The sequence below is a fragment of the Octodon degus genome, unplaced genomic scaffold (genome assembly GCF_000260255.1).
Source record: "Octodon degus isolate 3935 unplaced genomic scaffold, OctDeg1.0 scaffold00101, whole genome shotgun sequence".
In the NCBI taxonomy this organism is placed as follows: domain Eukaryota; kingdom Metazoa; phylum Chordata; class Mammalia; order Rodentia; family Octodontidae; genus Octodon; species Octodon degus.
The window spans coordinates 8,997,545-9,008,606 of record NW_004524677.1 but is presented as its reverse complement, the minus strand read 5'-3'; the positions used below and the strand labels follow the sequence as shown (position 1 = coordinate 9,008,606).

The following is an 11,062-nucleotide window of genomic DNA, read 5'->3' as shown; positions in this document are numbered from 1 at the left end:
GTGACAAATGGATTCATGGTCAGTGGGAATTAAGGAGGTGGAGTAGGTGAAATTGGAAGTAGTTTGGAAAAGTAATTCTTTTTATTTTGTATTTTAGGACAGGGTGTACTGGGTGCACAGGATCTCATTGCGTAGATTGGACTCAACGATTCATTGGTTTACAGCCTCCCAAGAGCTGGTATTACAGGCACGTGCCACCATGCCCAGCCTCAACTGCTATCTCAGCGTGCCCTGGGGGCAGGGCAGGCATCGCTGGCCTGGGGATTGAATTCCAAGCCCCAACATCTGCCTAAGCAGGCACTTTAATCCACTGATCTATTTGCCCAGCCCTTGGAAAAACAATTCTTGAGAAAAATTATACTATCATGCAGAGGGAGAGATTATGTGTGAAAATCCATGTCACATGTTACTGGTCACCTGAAAACATCCACCAGAAAGAGACACTTAAAAATTGCCCAGGCAGTTGCCACCAGCCAGCTTCTGTCGTAAGCCAGCCAAACTCCAGCACAGTGCATGCAAGAATGTAATATTCATGGTGGTGGGAATAAGGAGCTTGCACTGCTACGAGGGTGTGGACTCCCACTTACCAAGACCAAATCACTCTTCCTATCAACTGCTGAGTATGCCAGAAGCAGAACCAGGCAATATGCAGCACCTGTAGGGCGCCTTTCTTGAGGAGACCCACCAGTCAGTGGGGGATAAGCTGATAGCACAGCACCTTCCTTGTTAGAAGGAGCAGAGGCTAATCTTAGGAGGGAAATATGTACATTGAGTGAGATTTTATGTTTTCAACATGTGTGTACTCAGCAAATATCACTGGTAATGACTTAGGGAATATTTGATCCCTCAGCATGTGATCAGCATTGCTTTATTCATGTGACCTACTCTGTGGGAGAGAAGATACAGGACTGGGTCTATGATCACAGGACCTCATCACCATTAAAATGAGCAAACTGCAGCAATTAGCAGGGAGACAAAATGATAACAATCAGTCAATGGTAGGATGGGCGTGTGGCTAGAAGCAGATTCATGGGCTGTGGTTTGTTTCCTGATGTTCTTCTGAGTTTCCATGGAAGAGAGCTTTCTTGTATGCGAGAAAGAACTACACTCAGTGGGGCGAAGCTGCTATGCGATGTACAGAAGCACACTGCAGCTAAAACCTCCCCTTCAACACGGAAGGGTATTCCGCAGGACCGGCAGTGTCAGAAGGTGCTGACTTGAGCCTTTTACAGCTCAGCACACTAATATGGCTTTACTTTATATACCTCGTCTTTATGCTTCTGCTGAATGATTAAGACCAAGACAAAGCAAGACCTATAAAAAGTTCGGTAACTTTTATATCTGACAAGGTCAGTCAAATCCCCTCAGGGTTTATCCTGTAACCCTGTAACTCAGATTGTAGATCCTTTGTCAGTGTCAGCCTTGTGGATGAGTCATGGCCATTGCTTGACCAATTTGCTCTCTGTGAAAGCCTGAGAGAATGTTTTCTCTCCTTGTGATTCTCCTTAGGTATACTCTACACTCCTCTGTGGCCCCATAATCTCCTTGATCAGAAAATTTGGTACATTACTGAGTTACAGGATGTTACAGTATAGGTTCTCTTAGGTCGTGAGTCCTCACTCACCTTGAATGGCTACGGCCAAAATGTTGGCTATCCTTGTAGCCCTTCTTTTTCTTTAATTTGTGCAAACTTAAGTTTAACCCTCCAGAACATGTACTACTGAACTACATTGGATTATTTTGCTGAATTCATGCACCCACAATATTTAAATGGCAATGAAATACCCATCTCTGACAAAACTAAACAAAAAAGGGGAATGTAAATGAAGGACCTTTTCGTAGTGATATATAATAGCATAGATATACAACTACTTTCTTTTAGTTCAATGAGAAGAAAGTTTTTAACTAATAGTGTTTATGGACAGGATATCATGTCTGCATCTTGTCCTATGAATAACTACTATGAAGACAACAATATGCAATGTATTATTGTAACTGTCCTACTAGCCCATTTGAAACTATCTCATTGCTATTTGTTTCTCCATAAAATAATTTTAAAAATCACAGAAGGATTTATTCTTCCTCCCCTGCTTGCAGCACTACTAGAAAATAGTTTTCAGTTCCCCACCTCTTTGGGGAATGCCTAAAGGGAAGAAAAGCTTGTGTACAAGAGCAGTTTATTTCCATGACTGATCAGTGCAGTCACCAAGTTGTGCCCACTCAAGACTATGCCAAGCACATGCCTGAGCTCTGGGAGACCCTGAGACCTTTGCTGACGTCTTTGTGGAATTGCCTGTAGCTCAGCTTCCGCCTCTGTCCAGTCTCATTTGCTCTCCTCTCTTCTGGGACAACTCTACGTGGAACATACCTTAGCAGTGGGCATGCTGAATTACAGCTACCAGTCTGCTTGCCAAGGGAAACTGGCCTATCCATAAGATCGCTTTATGTGCAAAGATTTTGCAATGTTTAGTCATTTTTATACTTTATTTTATCACAGGTAATCAACACCCTCACTTTTGAATTAGCTAAATACATTTATCTCTATTTATGTCTTAAAAGAGCTAACTCCATAATTATTATCATGTATCTGGTCAAGCAGAAAGAGTTTAATCAATTATGCCCTATTTACTGACAACACAATATTATCCCAATAGACTGGTGAACTGAAGAGGCCTAGTTATGTTTTGAGGAGGAACAGAGACTGAAGAGGCCAGTTGCTTGAAGTATGCTTCTGTCTCCTTGGCAGTGTCAGTGAAATGAAATATGGTGCTTCAAGACAATGGAGATAATCTTAGGTTTACTGAGTTTTAGGCCTATGCATGCATTCCAGTCTCTCTTGACCCTGTTAAATGTTGGCCTCCTTCCTCCTTCCCTGCTCTTTTCATCTTTGACATCCGTTCCTATTTGGAGTTGCACATTTTTTAAGGCAACATTTGAGTGTGCAGAAGGAAAGCACTACACATACAGCAAATGCCAACCACTGCAGATTTTAAAATGCAGTCTTTCACTAGCCTAATAAAGCCAGTATTACTGTTAGCTGTTTTATGAGTTACACTGTACCTGGTTTGGAGTATAATTGAGGCATCCGGTCTTGGTTTTCAAGAGGAAACAATTGAATCAGTGGCATATATTTTCTCTAGGAATTATACTAACTAAAATGGAATGCAAGTAAATGAAGAATTCTTTCTGCAAATTTTTGTGTTTCTTTTGATAGCTAGCCAAATCAAACATGAAAATAAAAATAAATAAAATTTTCTAAGAGACATAGAACATTTCTTGGATATAATTATTTTGCTAAATATGTATTCTACACCAGAAAAGAGATAGAAATATGTTTTCCTTTTGACATTTAATTTTATAATTTACTGAGTGTTTCCTAAAATCCATGGTCAGACATTTGTATTAAATAGCTAGTCCTGACTTACTGTAGATTTTTTGTAAAACTCTACAGAGGAAATCCAATTTATTTATTTGTTTTTGTATTGCAGATTGAATCCAGGCAGAGCTTAGCTGCATTGCCTTCTTGAGTAATAATTTTAATTTCAGAAGGGTCTCAGTCAGTTGCCGAAGCTGGCTATAAACTTTCAACCCTTCTGCCTCAGTCCCCCACAGAGCTGGCATGACAGGCCCACATCCCTGCCCCCCGAGGAAGTCCTCTTTTCCTTAATCACTTGGAGGAGGTGCTCTACACATGCTGCAAAATTCTCCTTTGGATCTCAACACAAGCCTCTCTGTCTAACAGAACTTCGCTCTGCAGCCAAGTTTCTGGTGGCTCAAACACTCTCGCTTATATCACTGCAACTAGATCTGACATATCCCTCAGAGGTCCCTAGGTTGAGGGCTTGGTCCCCATCTGTGACGTCATTGGCAGATGGTGGTATCTTTGAGAAGGGGGATCTATTTGGAGAAAGTAATCAGGGACCTTTGTTTCCCAGGCACTATGAGGTGGGCAGTCCCTGGGCCAGGGCTTCTGCAGAATGTCCTGTGCTGCCACAGCTGAGCAGCAGGCTCGTTAGCATCCACTGATGCCTCCTCCGCTCTGAGCCCTCTAAGTTGTTCATCCCAGGCACGTGCACATAGCACTGGAAAGCTGGATGACAATGACAATAATAATCATACAATACTGTAGAAGTGGAAGTTCCTTGATAGTAGTAACTGTCAGAACAGCTATTCTTGTTAGACTCTGTCAGCACCTTCTGTATCATTTTGTTTACTTATGTTAAGTACCGCCTTATTCAACAATAACAGCGTAGATCCTGGTATCAGTCGAGGGGACACAGATTGTGGAGGTGCTCAAGGTTTGTACAGGATTCACTAATGGAGATACTTCAGTTTTAAAAATATTTCATAAATAATCTTTTGAAGCAAAAGTTCCATTAATTTTAGAGTAACAGAAAGGAATTAACCCAGCACAGTGCTGAAATAACAATGGTATGTTATTTAAGAAAAACAATGTCATCTAGATTTATTCTCAGAAAAATTCATTACATAATTTGCTTTATCTGTTTTAGTGAAACATGCTAATATTTGGAAATACATAAAAATCAACATGTTATTTTGTTAGTCTTCTTTTTTTTGGCAGAACCAGGGATTGAACTCAGGCCCTTGCGTTTGCCAGGGAAGCGCTGATTCCACTGAGCCATCTCCCAGGGCCCTGTTAGTCATATTTTTAATGGTTCTGCTGTTCCCTAACATTCCTTAATGACCTCATAGTCTTCAGAGTATAGAAAAACTCAACTTTTCAGCGTCGTGCTCAGTGTTCTTCATTAACCATCTGGCTTTATCTTTTCACGTCTTCTTTCCTGCAGTACTCCAACCACACCAATGATGTCTGAAGCACCTACCTGACTTGTGTTTGATTCCAATATCCATGAGCATCGTGGTCTATGAGTTCAGAAGCACAACATCTGTAGTAACAGGCCTTTGGTCCTGTTCATTGTTAACTGTACTGCAGAGCTCATTCTAGAGACTTCCCTGAGATACCCTGCTCCAGTGCTGCAGAAGGGGCTGAGCAGCCTGCAGGGCGTGGGCTCGACTTGTGACAGCTCCACCCGCACTGCCTTAACATAGCTGATGTTTTCACTTCCTATTTTATAACACGTAAATGCAAAACCCATTTGTTATTTATTTTTACATTACAGTTGCCTCTATATAATGCTAAAGCCATATTAGATGACAAAAACTCTTTTCATTAAATTGAAGATCAGCTATATGGTATTTATTTAATCTTGATTAGTAATTTTCTTACATTAAAAGATTGTTCTTGATATATTATTTCAAACTTTTATCATTTTTTCCTTTATAAACTTACAATAAATAGATTTTAGGTTTCACAAATTTATGAAAGACAAGCTAGAAAACTAATAGACTACATTTTATTGAGACTAATGAATAAGATAAATATAACACTTATCAATGCCCTTTGGACTTGATTCTCAAGGTAGAGCTGGTTAAAAGCTCCCAACATTGCCCATGTTACAGCCTGAAAATTGGTCTACTTTCATATTTAATGCACCAGATTAATTTGTCTGCCACTCTTAATCTCAGGCTACAACAAGGTCTCAGGATACAAACAAAATAGGGACAAATTTCCTGACAGTGTTCCTCATATAGTTTTATTTTTATTTTCATTTAGTACAGGGTCTTCAGGGTCTCACTACACAGATTGGATTTGTGGTAATCCTCCTGTTTTCAGCTTCCCAAGTGCTCAGATTACAGGCTATTATCACCACACCCAGTCTCCCACATAATTCAACAGAAAAACCTAGAGGAATAAGTTGTAACATGACATATTTCTCTGATATTAATTGTGCACTTGGGTCTTGAAAGCAGGAAATAATAAGAAAATCAAGATTGACAATGTTGGCATGTTTGAGAAGACAGAGTTCTGGGGTGCTTTTTCTGTAACTTGGCTTTGGCAGGCAGAGTAAGAGGAGGCACTGTTGTGAATATTTAAGATTTGTGATCCTGGCTGGTGGAAGGCACCAAGACCTTCCCCATGCTGTGGACCATTTCTAAACTTTCTGGAAGAGGTCACTAAGAACTGTTTTTGGAGGAGATTCTGTCTGACTGAAGATCATTGGACTTGTGCTGCTAGTCATCTCTTCTTGCCAACTAACCTTTAGTTTTGCTTAAGAGAAATGCATGTCTATAAGCTGTCACATGTCAACTACAAAAGAATACATAACTCCCAGAAGCTGATCTGTGAATGACGGTCACTTTGTGATATCTGTTGTTGTGCAGAATCCTGTAATCTAGGATTTTGATGTAAATAACATTGGATCAACCTTCACAACACTGAACACACAACATATTTACTTATTTTCTAGGCACATTCTTAAAATATAATATAATATGTTCATACAGGGTGTGGCTTTTTTCTCTTCTTTTGTGAAGGACTTCAGATGGATGCCTAATTTGTCTAACTACCGTATTATCTAATGGAGACATTTCTCCAGTGAAAACTTTGACAAAGCATCACGGCTTTTGTTCGTAACTGGGGTGGAACCCAGTCCCTTGCACACGAGGGATAAGTGTGTCCTGCTATGATGCACACAACCCTGCAGCCTTGAGGTTCTTCCAGGTCCATGTACTGCAGCCACAGAGAGGCCCTCACTGGGGGAGCAGGAGCGAGGGCAGACGGGTAGATGCCAAGGCAGGAGGTTACTTGCTCTGAACTGTTCCCTCAATTCATGGCACAAAGCACACTGTTCAAGTTCACATGAAAAGGAATTTTGGTCATACTTCCTATGCCTTGATCTTACCAGACCAACAAAATTAGTGCAGTGTTTAAGTTCAACATTACTGTTACTCAGGTATCATGAGATGTTATGACACATAGTCTTTGAAGTTACAAATAGAATATTTTGATGACCTGGTTTCCAAAATCAGGCGCACTTGGGTGTATATGTCTCAGACTAATGTGCTGGTAAAGTGACCTTGGAAACAAGAGTAGAGCTGACCCCAGAAAGGTGTAAAGGAAATAATACACTTAAAGTATCTTGTATAGTGTTTTGAAAATAACGCATCACACACATTCTCAATTATTAGCAACACTCATTAATATTTTGTTAACTTTTTAAACAGAAAGACATTTAAGTAAAAAACGTTCATCTATTGCCCAATCTTTAAAGCCAACCTAGGGGTAGAGGAGACGGTCTCTTATTAAGACAGCCCATTTTGATCACTTTTCTAATTTGCAGACAGAATTCTCCATGTGCATGAGGGCATTTAAACATAGTCCACTTCCTCTCTCCTATGAGGGACAGGACCCACTGGTTGTTTCTTTGTTTATTTGTGGCACTGGTGCCCAATGGTGGAGTCTCACACATGCTAGCACTGAGTAACCCCACTGAGTGACACCCCAGTCCTGGGAGCTGGACCCTTAATATTGTGATAGGTCATTAAAGATGAACTAATTCCATACCCCTTCTCTTTAAGTCTCTTACCCAGGCTATACTAACTCCTCTTTCTGAGTCACAGTATTCCTCCCAACAGCATGCTCTTATGAGCTAACCTGACTTGCCTCACTTCCTTACAGTTATTTCTAAGACTTTCACCCATGCGGACCTTCTAGATCCAAAGCCAAGCAAGTTCCTCCTCATCAATGTCACTCATGTGAAATTCTTCTGCTTTCAAAATTCATGAATAGTGCTTAGACAATATTGAATAACTGGGCCTTTGCATCCATCATCTTCTTCTAATCATCTCATTGATACTTGCATTTTCATTTTGAGAAATCATTAATGATGACAAAGGGCAGAAAACATTAAAACAGATGTCCCTGTACTGTGGCTTGTGTCTAGATGTCCCCACAAAGCCTCATGTGGTCATAGATGTAAGTTTTCAGACGTAGCAGTATCTACAGTGTATGATGCTACAATTAAGGTGTGTGATGACTACGAGTCCACTGACGGGTTTAGCATAGTTCTGGGTGGGATCAGGGGCACCCACATAGCTGGGTGCAAGTGCTGCCACCCCAAGAGCATGCAGCCTGATGAAGTATAAGGGACAGGAAGAGGCTGCGGTGCCCACTTGCCATTTGCCACTTGCTGCTTTGGCTGCCTTCTGCCCACCACGAACCGTTTCTCCCCCATGAAGCCACTCTGCCATGCTGCCTGGCTTGGAGCCAGCCAATTATGGCCCAAAAGCTCTACCAACTGGGAGCAGAAATGAACCTTTCCTTCTTTAGCTTTGGGTGTCTGTCCAGTTTGTCTCAGCAATGAGAAAAGTGATTTAAGATAACGTGACTTTATTGTAAATACCTTGGCTTGTAATGGCACATGGACGGAAGTTCCGATTACAAAATTTCTTGAATATTATAAATCAGTCTATCATTAAAGAAGGATAACATTCTTATGAAAGGTAAGACATTCTTTAAGGCTATTTGGACAGTGGCAAGAGTAGTAAGTAGTTGTGTCAAATGAAGAATCATTTAAAATAAAAATTCCCTCATCTTCCAAATTTGCTTTCCTAAACATGTAATATTTAGATCTGCTTTTAGGATTTATAATCAAGTCAAATAAAATTTATATACTTCACAGGCTTAGGTTTGGGTACTTAGAAAGTAGGATTCCCAGTCAGTGTTTTGAGATGGGCCTACAAATTTTTCAAATGTAAATGTAAAGGAAAGAATAAAAAGATAGACAGAAATAGATAAAAGCAGACTCTAAGTGGTCAGCTTCTCACTACTTTCACTAAATACCGGAGCACAGCATAATTCCTGCTGAGCCGGCTGGCCCCAGGCAGCATCGTGTCACTGCTGGAGTCCCTGTGCAGGAGTGTCTGTCTGTGTATGCCGTCTCCCTCTCCCGATAAAGCCAATAAGACTCTATCCAGGATTAGATACTAATGATCTCAGCTAATCACTTCCCAAAGACCTTACACGTGAAAACCAGGGTGGGATTACTGGTCTACCTGCTTAATGTCATTAACATAAGACCTTAGGGATTAAATGTCCACCTAGGTTCTGGGGTACAAATCATATTGATGCAATAGTCTCATTAATCGAAGTCTATGGTCCCATTAAGCAAAGAGAAACAGCAACAGAAGTTAATTCTTCCCAGTTTCTATTTTCTGCACCGGACATCAATTAACCTGTTCCAGTCCTAGGAAAGTTCTTCAGATTGTGCATTGATATCTTATTTTGCTGACAAGCAAACAGAAATTTCCAGAAGTTAAGTAACTAGGCCAAGATTTACATTTTATTCATTCAACAACATCTTTGAGAACCATCAACGGGGACTAAGATTTTAGCTGGGGAAGCACTGCAGCGACATAGTATTGTAAGGATACTGTGGGGGACAAAGTAGGAATTACTAGGAGGGGGAAAGAGAAGTCGGTGAAAACGGGTCGGAAATCCTTGCATGGGGACAGTACGAATCTAAACGACGTTGGATACCTCTCCAGGGTGACATCCGAACAAGTTGAAAATGTTAGTGTGTGAGGCGTGTGGCCATCTGGGACCTGGAACAGAGCTCTAGAGGCGGAGGGGACAGCTGGAGTCACCATCAGAAATCTGGCCATTGCAGAGAAACAGGAGCCAGAGCAGGGGACAGAGGGGAGAAGCTGGGCCACTGCTGCACGCGGCTACGCGCTCCCGTGTGCTCATTGGCCAATCAGCTCCCCGGGGCCCCTTTCTGGGTCTTCAGCTCCAAGTTGACATAATGCAACAGGACACATTTGGAAGGGACACTCTGCTGCGCCCCTGCGGAGGCCCAGGAAGTGGGGGAAAACGGGAAGGGCAGCAGCTGGGCAGCTCAGGCACTAACGTGACACAGAGAGGAGCGCACCTCGGGCCAGGGTGGCTGCACCGAAAATAAAAGGAGCCGGATTCTGGACATAATTTCAGAGCAAGCAGGATTTCTTCAAGGACTGGATGGTTGTGAGGAGTGAGGAAGAGAAACTTCGGCCGCTTTTCGTGGGTTCAGGCCCCAGTGACGCGAAGGATCTTGGAGCACACTGCAGCTCTGGACACGCTGGCCTCGGCTCACTGATTAGATACGGACGCCAAATGTTGAGAAGCCGTCCACGCATAAGAGTCGCGAGCCGTGCGGAGAGACCCGGCCGGAGGAATAAATGCGAGCCTCAACAGGGCATTTAAAACCATACTGGCTGATGGCATCACAGGGAGGGATGCAGGCGGAAGGGGGCCAAGTCTTGAGAGAAGCGGGGATAACAGTCTCCTGCCATCGTCTCGACTCTCCCTCAATGACTGTATAAATTCAGACCGGCAGATGGGTCATAGAACAAATTACAATGCGCACCTGACTGCTCCACAGGCCTGCAAGAAACCCTTCAAAGTATCTGAAATGTTATTTCCTGATCTTTGGACAGAATAACCCACAGATTTACCGCAACAGTGGGACACCCTTTCCTTCTGCGGAACCACATTCTCCACGGGCGGTGCCAAGGCGCCAAAGTCAGAGACCACACTAGAAAAGGTGACCCTGTCAACTGCAGGCGCGGACGTGTTTCCAGATGTGTGCGTGCCATTTGTAAGGAAGAGAAGTGCGCTTCATCACGTGAATCTGAAGCTCCTGCTACTTCAGACTCTTAAAAACTCCTCCAACACTTGAAAATCAGGCCTATTTCTAAACCGGCGTGATTACATGAAAACTAGTGACCTTGCCCTTCCTTTCATGGCTCACGCCACAAAAATTAATTATCAGTCCCGTTCTGCTTCGTTAGTCTACGTGACCCAAAGCCACACCCGGGTGCCCCCGAGGCCTCGTGCTGCACGGCTTTTCTGTAAGGTGAGGAGCATCTGGCGAGGAGAGCAGGGGTCACTCGCGGTCGCCAGACGCACGCACAACGCTGGGGCAAAGAAATTCCTCAGCGGCTGCCTTTCGGATGCACAGTCCACGGCTGTGCGAGCGGGACCCAAGGGAGGGCGCCCTGGAAATAAGACCTCGGCACCTGGCGCAGCCTGCCTGGAGCAGACCCAGCCCCGGCGGGACAGACGGCGCGCCCCAGCTGCTCCGAGCGCGCTGCGCAGCCGGCAGGGGCCGCGGCGTCCGCCAGCTTCCGCCGCCCTCCGCCGCCAAAGCGGAAGCGGCCTCCG

At 43.2% G+C, this 11,062-nt stretch overlaps 1 protein-coding gene across 1 annotated transcript in view; it reads left to right on the top strand.

Moving 5' to 3' along the window:
• Window positions 1-10,230: 10,230 nt before the first annotated feature.
• Window positions 10,231-11,062, top strand: part of Glrb (glycine receptor beta) — a 101,035-nt gene continuing 100,203 nt past the window's right edge. The window contains exon 1 of the mRNA XM_004638711.2: window positions 10,231-10,754. The gene's annotated coding sequence lies outside the window, so the exon portion shown is untranslated. The remainder of the gene's footprint in view (window positions 10,755-11,062) is intronic.